We start from the raw sequence: 15352 nt of genomic DNA, 5'->3' as shown, positions 1-15352 counted from the left end.
ATCATCTGTCTTTTCTTTCCTGATGTTCAAACTCTTTTCTTTTTTACACTTAATACACTGGACAGCTCTTATTAATATTGAATTATAATGATATTAAGAGGCATCCTTTTCTTGTTCTCTGCATAAACAGTTATACCCCTGTCATTTCATCCTCATCACATCTGCAGTTTTCCTGGCTCCTTCTGGAACGTGCTGCCTTGGTGTTGCAGCTCTCTAGCAGCCCCAGGGCAACCCCACTGGGTTGTGTTTTGACTTAGCTCTAGTTATAGACAATGGGTGGAGGGAGGGGAGGGCAGCAGACGCTGGGAGAGCACGTGTTGTCTGGAGACGATGACACCTCTGCATAGGCTCTGAGTAAGAGGGGGGTGTGCTAACTCTTATAAGGAGCAGTGGGCTATTTCTGAAGGGTCTGGGAGTTCCAGGTTGCTGGAGACACCAGCCTGGCTGTCCCCCTCCTGTGTGTTGGGGTCCTGTTCTTGCCCAACCAGGACCCTGACCTGGCACAGCAGACCTGCCTTGCTCGGGGATTTTACCTTCTCTGGAGCTCGGCCACGCTGAGCATTCAGTCCTGGGCCTGGGCCTCGGCCCTCCTGCCTTCCTCCTGCAGGAGATGAGCCTCTTTCTCTGCTCTCAGCTTTTTGTTGTCTGTGTCCAGCTGACTACAGCCACCCAATCCCATTGTTCCTACAGCTGCTACTTCACCCGTATTTCCCAACTACCTGAAACGCTGCACCAGTTAATGCATTCCCTTCCAACACTCTGCCATCCCATTCACCACCAGAGAAAGTGGCAGCAATTTGTGCCTGGCTTCCATCAGGACAGGGTTCAAAACCCCATCTTATCACCTGTGTAGTGGGTTGAACTGTGGCCCCACAAAACTGTATGTGTCCTGGAACCTCGGACTGTACCTGTATTTGGAAAAATGGTGTTTGAAAATGTAGTTAAGTTAAAAATCTCAAGGCGAGATCCTCCTAGATTAGGGTGGACCCTAAATCCAATGACAAGCGTATTTATAAAAAAAGAGGGGAATTCCCTAGTGGTCCAGTGGTTAGGACTCTGCACTTCTACTGCAGGGGGTCCGGGTTCGATCCCTGGTGGGGGAACTAAGATCCCACGAGGCGCACGGTGTGGCCAAAAAATAAAAAAGAGAGAGAGAAGGAGAGAAGGCACAGAGGAGAAGTTGATGTGAAGACGGAGTCAGAGATTAGAGTGATGCATCTACAAGCCAAGGACATCAAGGACCACCAGAAGCCACCAGATTCTCCCTGGGAGCCTACAGAAGGAACCAACCCTGCCAACATCTTAGTTTTAGACTTCTGGCTTCCAGAGCTGCGAGAGAATGAGTATCTGTTGTTTTAATCCACCCAGTCCGTGGTAATTTGTTACGGCAGCCCCAGGAAACTAATACAACCTCCTTTCTAGGACCACTCCTGGAACCAGCTGTCCCAAGCGGGGTTCCTCAGGAAGCAGATGCTGAGATGGAAGTTAGAGCACCAGATACTTATTAAAGACTGCCCTGGAGACCAACACCTGTGCAAGGAAAGGGACAGAAGCGAGAGTGGGCAGAGGACTGAGCTGCAATTCAGGTCCAATGACAGCCTTGGCTGACCTGCGGAGTCCTTCAGAGTTGCCCGGAGCTGGGCCAAGATGGCCGCAGTGATCGTCATGGGTGTGGGCCGTCCTGGTTGGGTGCGCCCTCGGCTGAGGCAGCCTCTGTAACTGAAGCAGTTCCTGGAGGAGCTGAGGGCTGAAGGCACCTGCTAGAAGCAACTCCAGCAGCTGAGACCCCAGGCGCTTCCTTGAGGAGAAGACTATGTGGTACATCTAGGGGCCCAACTCAGATTCCGAGACTCAACGCTGCGTTTGTAAGCTTCAGCCATGGTTTCCATTCCATATAGTTCAGCTGTTTGCACTGCAATCGATTCCACTGTAGGAATAGGCCACAATCTATTTATCCATTCTCCTGTTGACTGACATTATTAGGTTTGTGTTGAGATGAATTATGTCTCCCTGCAAAATTCATTGGTTGAATTCCTAACCCCCAGCACCTCTGATATTTGGAGATAAGGACTTTGAGAAGGTAATTATGTTAAAATGAGGTCATGGGGGTGGGACCTAACCCAGCATGACTTGGTCCTTATAAGAGGAGATTAGGACACAGACACACAGGGAAGACCTTATGGAGACAGAGGGGAAAGACACCATCTACAAGCCAAGGTGAGAGCCCTCAGAAGAAGCAGACTCTGCCGACACCTTGTTCTCATACTTCCAGCCTTCAGAACTGGGAGGAAATAAACTTCTGTGGTTTAAGCCACCCAGTCTGTGTTACTTTGTTATAGCAGCCTTTGCAGACTACTGCAGTATGATTCTAGCTTAGGGCTGTTACTGACATGCTGATCTGTGTTCCTTGGTGCACCTGTTCCTAGGCTTCTCTAGGGCATGTGAACTTCTCTGGGGTATAGACTCCTTAGGTAGGAGTAAAGTGGCTGGTTAAAAGTGTGTAGATAATGCCCAAGTGTTTCCCAAAGTGGTTGAACTAATTTACATTCTTGTCAGTAAATTCCAGTTGCTTCATATCCTTGCCAACACTTGGTATTATTACCAGACTTTAAAATTTTTACCAATCAGATGGTACAAAATGGTATCTTGTTGTGGTTTTAATTTGTATTTCCCTGACTATTAGTATTTACTGGCCAGAGTTCCACTCCTGAGAGGGGTGTGTTCCAATCTTCGCCCCATTTTTCTATTGTGTTGTCTGTCTTAATCTTATGGCTGGATTCCTATTGACCTGGAATATATATGTGTTATTAATCTATATTATTATGTATTCAAAAGACTATATTCTTTTGTTTTAGTTACAAATGTCTTTCTTTACTCTATTTCTTTACTTCATGTTGTCTTTTAATGAACAGTTCTTAATTTTTAATGTAGTCAAATGTATCCATTTCTTTTCTTTTTATATAAATTTATTTATTTTTTTATTTTTGGCTGCATTGGGTCTTCGTTGCTGCGCACGGGCTTTCTCTAGTTGCGGCAAGCTGGGGCTACTCTTCCTTGTGGTATGCGGGCTTCTCACTGCGGTGGCTTCTCTTGTTGTGGAGGATGGGCTCTAGGCACGTGGGCTTCAGTAGTTGTGGCTCGCAGGCTCTGGAGTGCAGGCTTAGTAGTTGGGGTGCACGGGCTTACTTGCTCCGCGGCATGTGGGATCTTCCCGGACCAGGGATCAAACCCGTATCCCCTGCATTGGCAGGCAGATTCTTAACCACTGCGCCACCAGGGAAGTCCCCATTTCTTTTTACAGTTAATATTTTTTGTGCTTGACTTAAGAAACCCTTCTGCTCCTCCACCACGCTCCCCCCCTCAGCTTTGCTTCTCTCTGAGCGATGCCCTCATTCTCCCCTACTGCGTATGGCTTCCAAGATGCCATAAGGAGAGAAGCCTGGGGGCAAGTGAGCTGCAGACAGCTTTTGTCTTTGGAACTGGCAAATCCAGAAGAAAGAGGACTTCTCTCTCCCACTACCTTTGGATAAAATCCCTGAAAGGACTCTCCTTGGTCCATCTTAAGTCACACCCTCACCTCTGCAGCAAGGAAAGGCAGCCATATGATTGACAGCCCCATCAGAATGACATTTCGTTCTAAAAGGGCAGGATGCTGAGCTTGTCCACTAGGATCAGAGAGACAAGCCAGGCATTCAAGGAACCGGAAGAAGGTCAGTATCACTGGAGCATTCTAGAAAGAGAAGAGAGTGGTGTGAGATGAGGCAGATCCAAATCACATAGTGTCTCATAGACCATGTCAAGGATTTGGGGGTTTTGATTCCTAAAGCAAAGCACTATACCATGTCTGTATGGTGACTTGGGCCAGCACATTAACAGAGCTGTCATTAATACAGTCGTTAACTAAAGTATTGTTTGAAGTTCTGTTGTGAGAGCTTGTCTCTGGCTCAAATGAGATGACCTGCTTTCTGAACTCCATCGTCCGAAAATAAATCATTAGGGTAGTAAGCTTCTATCACATGCTGAGCCTTGGGATTAGTACCATGGAGCATTCTGGAGCACAAAGATGTGGTCCTTGTCCGTAAGGCACTCACAGTCTCATGGGGAGATTAAAGTTAACACTGAGGCATTTAGAAAGCAAAGTCTTACTGAATCCAAACTGCCCACCTCGAGCATTGTTATGACATGTAAAACATGTCCTCCCTGGAACAACAGTGCCTGCTTCTACCTGGAGACCCCACTTCAGACAAATGACAATAAATGAGGCTGAATTATTAGTTATAATATAAGATCACTAATAGATACCCTTCCAAATCAAGTTATGAGTCTTGGTTTAAAATACAGATTCCTCTGTTATGTGCTGTGATCAACTATCTAGAACAGCACTGTCTCCTAGAACGTTCTATGGCAATGGATTGTCCCATACCTGCTCTGTCTAGTACGGTATCCACTGTCCACATTTGACTGTTGAGCACTTGAAATGTGGCTAGTGTGACTAACTGAAATTTTAATTTAATTTTATTTGAATTCATTTAAATTTTAATTTTATTACCACCATGGCTATAGGCAGGGGTGCTTGCTTATGAGTATTCTTTCAGCTGTACATGGAGGTTTTATACAGCGCTCTGTGATCAATCTCACATTAAAAGGGAAAATACTTAACCAAAAAAAGTCACCACTTATTGTCACCACTATTGTCACTATTATTATTTCAGTGGCATCCCTGTCCATTGTCCCCTCCAATAACCAGGAAGAAGGAAAGGTTTTCCCTGCAGCTGTGAGGCAACTATGTCCCCAACTGTTCTCACGCACATTTCCCGATAGATGGAATTGTAGGTAAGGTCAGTGTAGGTAAGTAGCAATGAGGGCTTTCTCAGGTGCTCTGATGAAATGACTCCCCTCTTGACCTGCAGCAGGTCTAATTGCTTCCATGGATGATGAAATCAGGTCCCCTGTGACCTGCTCTTCTCAGCAATGGGATGTATGAGCCCAACTTCCAGAATGTCAGTTTCACATCAAATGACCCTCTCTGTGATATTAATAGACACTCTCCCCTTCTTGAAACTTATATTCAGTTAAAGAACAAGTAGACATCAAGATAGATGTAATAATCCCCAACCAATGTGACTGGAGCTGAACCTCTTCTCTCCAGCAGAAGAGCTGCTTGAGGGAATGTAACCCGAAGCAACACCATGGCTTAGAAACGTCCTCACCATAATCCTCAAAGCCATCAGAAAGGTCAGAAAAAGGCTTCGCTACAGTAAGGAGGAAAGCCACAGCCTGAGAGGCAATATTCCCTGCTCACAGCCTTTTCAAACGTGTGGCAAAGAAGTGTGATAGTGTCAGACCTCTCTGGGGCAAATTGGTCCATTAGGCTCCATCTACAACACGGTAGGTGTCCCGTAAAAGCCAAGAAAGAAAGCACAAAGCAGACACCTGGAAAACACAAAAGTGTTGCCCTCCAAAAAGAGGAGAAGGAAAGTAGTTTAGCTAACGTCTCTGTACCAGAGCCACTTAGACATCTCTGCCCTCTTACCTGCACTAATACTTATTTGGTTTCCATTTGGCTTTTTAAAACTAAAAAGCTGGGACTTCTCTGGTGGCGCAGTGGTTAAGAACCCGCTTGCCAATGCAGGGGACATGGGTTCGATCCCTGGTCCAGGAAGATCCCACATGCTGCAGAGCAATTAAGCCCATGCACCGCAACTATTGAGCCTGTGCGCCACAACTACTGAAGCCCGCGCGCCTAGAGCCCATGCTCCACAACAAGAGAAGCCACCACAATGAGAAGCCCACGCACCGCAACAAAGAGTAGTCCCCACTCGCCACAACTAGAGAAAGCCCGCGCGCAGCAACGAAGACCCAACACAGCCAAAGATAATAAATAAATAAAACAAATAAATTTATTTTAAAAAAAAGCTATAAAGCTAGATCCAAGAGTTATTTTCTAAAATAAGTTGGTAGTTCTTTCCAGGCTTCAGCAAAACAATGAAATTTGGGATGTTAATTGGAAAAAAAACATCTCCGACCAGCTTTCTTTCCTAACTACGTACCTTGGATAGACATCCTCCTCTCGCTGCCACTCAAGGTATTGCGACGCGATTTAGAGGTAGCCCCTCTCTTCTGCCTGTTTTCCAGCCCCACACCTGCATGGTTAGGAAATTACATTCTTAGTAACCGTTATACTTTATGCCAAGCACTGTGCCGGGTGCTCTTACTTAGCTTGTTTTATTTAATCTCCATAACTCCATGAAGTAGATACTATTCCCATTTCACAGATGACATAACTGAGGCTCAGGTCTATTGCCCAAGGTGGCCTTGGTTACAAACTGCAAGATTGTAAGACAGGTCATCTCTCTCCTTTGTTGAGATGATCAAGGGACACAATATACATAAACCCCTTAGCACAGTCTCTGCTCAATGAATAGTGTTATTGCTATTACTAATGTTATTACTGCAGGAACTGGATTGCCCCAGGATCCATCTCCCCACCCCCTTACGTTTTCTAACACAGAGTCATTCTGTCTGGGCCACCCACGAGGACCACGGGAAGCATCGCGCTCTGAGGTGGAGGCACCAGCCCTGCAGACCGTGCTGCAGGGGAGCGGGAACGAACACAGGACGCTGAGCGGGAGGACCTTCTGCTGCCGCTGAGTGGCCCCCGGGCCCCCGGAGAGCGCACACACACACAAGGTGTAATAAATGCGTGTCTACCTGCTTTCCTTTCAACGTGTTTGAAAAGATGTTTGAAACTTGATTATACTATTTATAATTGGCATACTACCTTGACTTGTGCCAGTACTGCATTGTAAAACAGAGTTGTATTTTATGATGTTTAACAATGCTTGACACTTTGAAGTGCCACCTTTGAGGAATGAATGTGGTATAACATACTTGAGTATGTGTGATACCAACCTTTTTAAAATAAAATATAAATTATAAATATATAGGAAATACATACATATATATAATTAGGAATCACAGGATTATGGAGGTTGAGAAGTCCCACGATCTGCCTTCTGTAAGCTGAGACCCAGGAAAGCTGGTGGTGTAGCTCCAGTCTGAGTCTGGAGGCCAGAGAACCACAGGACGATTGTCCCAGTCTGAGGGCAAAAGACCAATTTCCCAGTTCAAGCAGAGAGAGGGAGCAAATTCTCCCAGTCCTCTGCTTTTTGCTCAATTCAGGCCCTCTATGGACTGGATGAGGCCCACCCACATTGGGGTGCTTTACTCAGTCTACCAGCTCAGATACTAATCTCTTCCGGAAACACCTTCACAGACACAGAAGTAATGTTTAACCAGATATCTGGTTATCTGGTGGCCTAGTCAAGTTGATACATAAAATTAACCATCACAATGCCCCAGTCTGGTGAATCAAAAACCCATAGTAAACATAAGCTGGGGCCACATGGGAGGGGAAACTATCACCAACACTGCCTCAATAATGGGCATTGTCTCAGTTATAGCTGGATGTTCATATTCTTAAACACACTAACTTAAACTCCAAGACCCTTCAGGGTGTAAGCAGTTCTCAGTTCTTTTGGGACAATTAGGTTCAATAGCACTTACATATTGCAAATGACTACAGAATGTTCCAGGTAAAGGAGACATTGGTTTCTGCAGTGTCTTCCCCTTTGAGCACTAGCAAATTATGTTACTAATTTCAGAAGAGTGATTGCAAATGAAAAACATAACATTTTCATAATAAGTTCAATATGTGGTAAAAATACTACGAATGGACCATAGAAAGGAATAGGTATTGAAATGGGAGTTATTATTTTTCTCTGTCAAATACTTGCAAAACTATAGACTTAAGAAAATTCATAAAGAGTTCTAAAATGCATATCCCATTCAGCAATAGAAACAAAATGGGATATAAGCAAGACATTTAAAATACAGAAGATGAGAAAACAAGTGAGAATTCCTTTTTAAAAAAAAATCTAAATTTTGTGTGACTTTCCTGGCAGTCCAGTGGTTAAGATTTCGCCTTCCAATGAAGGGGGTGCAGGTTCGATTCCTGGTCAGGGAGCTAAGATCCCACGTGCCTCATGGCCAAAAAACCAAACCAAAACAAAACAAAAAAACCCAAAACTGAAACAGAAGCAATATTGTAACAAATTCAATAAAGACTTTTAAAAAAATGGTCCACATCAAAAAAAATCTTTAAAAAGAATCTAAATTTTGTGCATTTTATAACGATGCTAAATAATTGTGATAAATGAGACAGACAGAAATAATTCTTACTTCTTGCAAGAAATAACCTTAGAAGCAAAGGTGTCAGTGGTTGAATATAAAGAGATAAGGATGGTTGAGAAAAGAGGTAACACTATTAACAAAAAGTTCATTTTGAATAAGGACTGCATGCACTAAAACTTTTCAAAAAACAGAACAGAGTGTCTTCTGTGCCTTTCAAACATATTCCAGTAAACCATGGGAAGCAAGAAGGATCTGTGATGGGGTGATGGGTTGATGAAAGAAGAAAAGGGAAGCAATCCTGGGACATTTCTAAGGTAGGTAATTTTTTAAAGTATTTAGCAAATTATCAATGATCCTGGTGCCTCCTGTTTTAAAGTTATTCATACATAGGAACAGAGAAGAGCTGATCCTTGAATGCTACAGAGGAAGATGTCCTGAAATTTTTCAGATCCATAAATAATGGGGTGGATTAAAAATAGGTCATCCAAATCAATCTAATCGCCTTCTATTTTTAATGTAAGTTCTTTTCATTGATTTTTTTAAATGGATAGCCCATTAAAACACATTAATCATGACCCTAAGAGTGTATTTGTATTGCAAAAAGCCTAAGGTGAAGAGTAAAAAGCAATTTCCCACCACATGAAACTGAGGCCGGAACAGCACAAAAGAGGGCTGGAGCCCTACTTTTCCCAGGAAAATCATTTCTGGGTAAAAGCTGGGACATGAAGTATCATCGTGATAAGACGTTGTCCAACTGTATAAGAGCAGTTTTAGAAGGTTTGGAGCCATGTGTGTCTTCTTTGGGTAAATTGTCTCTAATTTTGTAGACCCAAGGTGAAAATACATGATTAGTTCTGCTGGGATTTTTATTACATGAGTAATGCGTGCTCATAAATGCAGAATACATGTTCATTCTAGAAAATGCAGCTAAGGAAAACAAATATTTAAAATAATCCACAATATCATCATCCAGAGATAACACTGGAAACATTTTGATATATACACACTCAAATTTTTTAAGTATACAATGTATATATTTTAAATGCAGGTATATAATACATGTTTGTAAACTTTTATACTAAAAGATCATATACATTTTAGATGACAATAAATATGTGTGTGTGTCTGTGTGTGTGTGTGTATCACCATTTACTCAAAACTATCCTTCTAGTATTGGACTTTATAAAAAATGCTTCACTAAAGATTCTGCAGCTAAATAACATGCCACCAAATTGACTTTAGGAGAAACTGTACAAATAAACGTTCTCCCAAAATATGAGAAAATATTCACTTCATATTCTCACCAATATTTTTTCTACCAATTTTTTTTATTGTTCTTTATCTGTACTAATTTGACAGTTTAAAATAGTGATTCAAAGCTTTAAATTTGGTTTTGGAAGCAGGACATTTTATATGTTTATGGGCCTTTTGTACTCCATCTTTTGTTGATTGCCATTTATGAACTTTGTCCTTTTCTCTTTCAGGGTTTTCATTTTCCTCTTTATATTTTAATATTATTAACACTTTGTAATATATAATAGAGCTACTTTTCCCATTTTATTGTTTGGCGATTAAATTTTTCTTAGGTATTTTTTTCATGAAGAAAATTTTCATTTCTATGTATTAACATTCTTTTAAAATATATTTTTCTTTATATCTTTTGCCTTTGTGTCATTCTTGGAATTTATTGATTGTGACACAGCAAACATTCTCTAAAATGGCCATTCTTTTTGCCATTTTTTGCCATTTACCCCCAAAACGTGCAAGAGTTAAGATCATAATGAGACTTTAATATAGGAATAAAAATTTCTTGCAGAGTTTGAGACTTCGATTTAGCCAAATACACACAAAGAAGATGGGTCAGTACAGTTGGTCCACAGTATGGGCTCATGAATGGTGTCTTGGGTTCCCTGGCCAAGCAGGTTAAGAAGGGGCTGTACGATCAATGACCCAATAATTGTTTGCCCTAAAATATAGACTGAGCAAAAGGACCTTCTTTCATAAGTTGGCAAGATGATGAGTGACATCATGAAGGTTTTGTAGGCACCCAAGTCTAGATTTGACTAATTGCCTTTTCACAAATTGGTCACTGGTCTAATGGACCGCCAATCACTTGTCTTCAAGGCTGGATTGGATTGGAGCAGAGAATAATCAGCTTATACAACCATATGTTTCTTGTGGAACACAAGATAATCCAGGACAAAAAAAGACAACTGAAATAAGACTTCATACTTATAAATACACACACACATGAACACACACACAGAGGCAAAGCAAGCAGCTGGAGAATAAGCAAATATTTTCCAATGTTTCATCTCCAAACCAAAAGGCCTAAGGATCTTATACAAAGACCTAGATTTAGTTACTTTAAACAAAGACCTATTGGTTACAAATCCTAGGATAACAAAATAAATTCAGGAATGAGAGCTCAGTGAGACTAGTTAGAACTCAGATCACCGCTGAGGCAGACCTACCTGGCAGCAGAGGAGAAGGACAGATGGAGTTTGGGAACAAGGGACCCAGTGAGTGCCCCTGTCGGTCTGAGGATGCCCTAGAATGCTTCCAAGTAGGGGCCACCCTACTCGAAACCACCTCAGAAGAAACTCCAGAGCTGTCACAGAATAAGACCACCTCAATAGCTGAACCAAGCTGAGTGCGCTGCTGTCAGCCCTGTATTGGATCAGCCGTACGAGAGCAGTTTTAGAATGTTTGAAGCCACATGTGTCTTACTTGGATAAATAATTTTGTAGAGTCAAGGTAAAATCATAAGGTTAGTTCTGCTGTGTTTTTTATCATGTGAGTAACGCACGCTCGCAATTGCAGAAACAATGTTCAATCTAGAAAATGCAGCTAAGGAAAACTAGTATTAAAAATAATTCATAATACCATCATCCAGAGGTAACACAAGAAACATTTTGATATATACGTGCTCAAATTTTTAAAACATATAATGTATATATATTTTTTGAAGGGCAAAATTATCTTTTTAAAAAATATTTTGAACTTTCAGTGTTCACATTTATTTCTTTTTTATTATTATTTATTTTAGATTCTTTTCTGTTATGGGTTATTACAAAATATTGAGTATAGTTCCCCATGCTATACAGTAGGTCCTTGTTGGTTATCTATTGTATATATAGTAGTGTGTATATGTTAATCCCAAACCCCTGATGTATATTTTTTTCATGCAGGTATGCAATACCTATGTTTGCAACCTCTAAAAGGTAAAATTTTAGGTGCCAATAAATACAGTTCTTCAAAATCGTTAAATGGAGCACAGATACATATCTATCACCATCACTCAACCATCCTTCTGGTATTGAACTTTACAGTAAGTCCCCTACGTACAAACGAGTTCTGTTCCGAGACCCTGTTCGTAAGTCCAATTTGTTTGTAGGTACAACGAAGTTAGCCTGGGTACCCAACTAACACAATCAGCTATATAGTACTGTACCATAATAGGTTTATAATACTTTTCACACAAATAATACATAAAAAACAAACACAAAAAATAAAGAAAACATTTTTAATCTTACAGTACAGTATCTTGAAAAGTACAGTAGTACAGTACAACAGCTGGCATCCAGGGGCTGGCATCGAGTGAACAGGCAAGAAGAGTTACTGACTGGAGGAGGGAGAGGAGGTGGGAGATGGTAGAGCTGAAGGGTCATCAGCAATAGGAGACGGAGAGCAAGCTGCAATTTCACTCATGCCTGACGTTGATAGCACACGTCTGGTTCCTTGCTGGATTCAATTCTATCTACCCTCTTGAAAAAATGATCCAGTGACGTCTGGGTAGTAGCTCTTTCTTCTCGTCATAGATGACACGGTAGCACTGGATTACATTCTGAACAGCTGCTGCAACCTTCGTGTACTGTTCTACGTTCAGGTCCTGTGCCTCAAAAACTAACGGTGCCTCCTCAAATAAAGAAAATCCCCTTGCTACTTCCTACATCGTGAATCTCTTTTGTTCTTCAGTTACTTCTTCTTCCTCTTGTCTATATTTATCCTTTCTCTGGGCCTCCAATTCCTTCAGGTCTTCATTAGTAAGCTCCTCGTGTTGCACAGCAACAGTACTGTACAGTAAAGTACACAAAAGCACAACCACGTGTGGAGAATGCACGCACATAACAATGTATGCCAGACACGTGAACTAAGTTATGTGATTGAACACGTGAACGTACTTTCGCATCTTTGAAAGTTCGAAACTTGAAGGTTCGTTATGGAGGAGAGTTACTGTATAAACAGTGCTTCACTAAAGATCCTACAGCTAAATCCTTGCCAACAACCTTAACTACTTAGGATAGATCTCAAAAAGAAGGCTCATTAAATCAAAGAATAAACACATTTTGTGAGCTTTGACTGACATCTTTTGGAAAGTCAATTTGTTGTTGGCTATTTACACCCTCTTCACTTCCATCAGCCCTGAAACAACAGAAGAAAGTAAACCCTTTTCTTGGCAGCCAAACGTATTGCCTTGATGGTTGTGGTTGATAATTCATCCGGAATGACGTTTTCACTGTTACACAGCAGTTTCTGTGTCCACAAAGGGACCAGCCAAAAGCTGTGCTTCTCCAACCACAGAAATATCACTGGTGGTGACATTTCCACACCTTTCCAACATGAAATTATGCATACAGCAACTCTGTGCAGAATAAATCTCCACTTATTATATAAAATTTTATAAAATTGAGGCACATTTTATGAGAACTGATATAAAATCATTCAAATGAGAATTATTTCCTATATATACCTGTAATTTGAACAGCGCTTTGAGGGGTGAAAATTCTGGCTGGGCCAGCAGGGGGCGCTGTGCAAGCGCAGCCAGAGGCGGAGATGCTGCTGCCCAGCCGAGCATCACCCTCTTCCTTGCCGCCTACCAAAACCCCGAAAGACTCAGAGGTGCGGAACCCACCTACTTCCGCTGCCCGGGAAGGAGCTGATTTGTGATCCTTCCCCGTTACTGGGCGATGGGGGTGGTGGGGGAGGAGTCTGCATAGCTGGTCTGGTTCCTGAGGCCACAGGTTTAGGCTACTAGGGTGGGGTGCCGGGTGGAAGTGGTGTTCCGTAGGGATGGTGTCAAATTAGGAGCATCGTTCCGGGCTCCTTCTTCCTGAGCTGGGCGGCTACTTTGGACCACGGCACGGGGAAAGCTGGTCAGAAAGGACTGGGAGACCAGTGGGCCAATGCACGGGCTTCAGCTGTTTCAGAGGGGAGTGGCCAAAGTGGGTATGTTAATTCAAAAAGACACACGCACGCCAATGTTCATTGCAGCACTATTTACAATAGCCAGGTCATGGAAGCAACCTAAATGCCCACTGACAGACGAATGGATAAAGAAGATGTGGTACATATATACAATGGAATATTACTCAGCCATAAAAAGGAACAAAACTGAGTCATTTGTAGAGACGTGGATGGATCTAGAGACTGTCATACAGAGTGAAGTTAGTCAGAAAGAGAAAAACAGATATAGTATATTAACGCATGTATGTGGAATCTAGAAAAATGGTACAGATGAACTGGTTTGCAGGGCAGAAATAGAGACACAGATGTAGAGAACAAACGTATGGACACCAAGGGGGGAAAGTGGTGGGTGGGGGGGTGGTGGTGTGATGAACTGGGAGATTGGGATTGACATGTATACACTGATGTGTATAAAATAGATAACTAATAAGAACCTGCTGTATAAAAAATAAAATAAAATTCAAAAAGAAAATTTAAAAAGTGGGTATGTTTCTGGACCTTCAGTTAAGGACGTGAACTTGAGAAATCGTTTCCATGAAGCTGTCCATGAGCCCCTGGGGTAGAACAGATCCTCAGAGAGTCAGTGAAGTGAGGGAAGATTGCCCTGAAACCTGGGAGTGGTGTCCTAGGAGGGGGGACCAAGCCCTAGGAGAGGTCAATTTGGACGTCCCAAGTCTCTAAATGAGATGAGTTAAATGTTCGAAACTAACGTATGTGGAAACACTGAGTCTAGGGAACAGCAGCTAAACTTACGAGCGCCCCCAAGGGAGGAGGAGACAGAAAACTGAGCCTATTTGTGAAAATTGGGAAAGTTACACATGGGATGTGTAGATTCAGTGGCCACTTGCAGCAAGGTCCTTTGTTACAGGTGGGATTCTCCAGGGAGCAGACGGGGACACGGAGTTACCATGCAGGATGTTTATTATTAGGGAATGCCCTTCAGATTGGCGGCTGTGAAAGGAAGGGAAAGACTGGGTGCCCATCAGATTGTCCTTCATTGGCTGAAATGGCCAGGGCTTCAGGTTCCCACCTGGACCTGTCGTTGGATTTGGTCCGCCCTGGGGTTGCAGGATCGTGGGTGAGGCGCTCTCTACAACTGAGGCAATCCCTGAAGAGGGCGACAGCAGAAGGCGCCCCGGAGAAGCCCTCCCGGCAGCTGCGGCCTGAGGGTGGCCTGGGAATTACGCAGCATCTCTGTGTCCATCACAATATATTTCCTACGTGAGCCCCGATGTTCTAACACCCCCCCTTCTCCCCTAATTTCCGCTGGATCGCATGATAGGATTGGGGTGCGGGCTGAGACGAGGTGAAGAGCCCCATCTAAGGGTCCTAATCATGCTCAAAGTTATACTCACTTTTTATCACACATTGTGGTAACCGCACAAGCACATAAATACGGCTCAGTGATGATGCTGAATTATCCATTCTCTAGAGAAAATATTACAAAATTAATATCAATGGAGCCGAGTATGCAATACAAATTATGTACGAAAAAGGTGTGCCCAGGAGGTTAATAAAAATACCGTATTATTATTTTCCTGGATTCAGTGACGTTTATCGTATTCCTCCTTTCTAAACGCATGTTCACTTTCCCGCCTCCTTTTGTATTCGTAATTCCGTGACGTCTTTCTCGGCTCTCCGCTCTCGTAACTGCGCGGAGACCAGAGGCGGCCTGGGCGAGGAAGCCGGCCCGGGGCAGGGCTCAGGGCGACATTCAGGTGAGGGGCTGCCCCCCACCGGCGGCGAGTCCCAGCGTAAGTCACCTGGAAATCTCCGGTGCACGACAGGGGAAACCATACTCGTGTGGTCCTGTTGATTAACAAGCACAGGACGCGCGCAGGGAAGGTCACGCCATCGACCTCCCAGCGCGAGGCGGCGGATCCCCGCCTCCCCTTTCCGCTCCGTGCGCGCG

General features: G+C 43.0%; 1 long non-coding RNA gene and 1 other non-coding gene across 2 annotated transcripts; one reads left to right on the top strand and one right to left on the bottom strand.

The window, feature by feature from the left end:
* Nucleotides 1–1030: 1030 nt before the first annotated feature.
* Nucleotides 1031–1103, top strand: TRNAR-UCU (transfer RNA arginine (anticodon UCU)). The gene has a single exon. It is a non-coding gene; the product is annotated as a tRNA-Arg (tRNA).
* A 10602-nt stretch (nt 1104–11705) lies between these two features.
* On the bottom strand, nt 11706–15331 carry LOC130708719 (uncharacterized). Its single transcript, XR_009009068.1, has 3 exons — nt 14964–15331; nt 14796–14868; nt 11706–13394 (listed from the first exon to the last, which is right to left on the bottom strand). It is a non-coding gene; the product is annotated as an uncharacterized LOC130708719 (long non-coding RNA).
* Nucleotides 15332–15352: the final 21 nt, after the last annotated feature.

Source organism: Balaenoptera acutorostrata, chromosome 8, assembly GCF_949987535.1.
Source record: "Balaenoptera acutorostrata chromosome 8, mBalAcu1.1, whole genome shotgun sequence".
NCBI lineage: Eukaryota > Metazoa > Chordata > Mammalia > Artiodactyla > Balaenopteridae > Balaenoptera > Balaenoptera acutorostrata.
The sequence above is the reverse complement of the archived record's forward strand: the minus strand, read 5'-3'. Positions and strand labels throughout refer to the sequence as shown.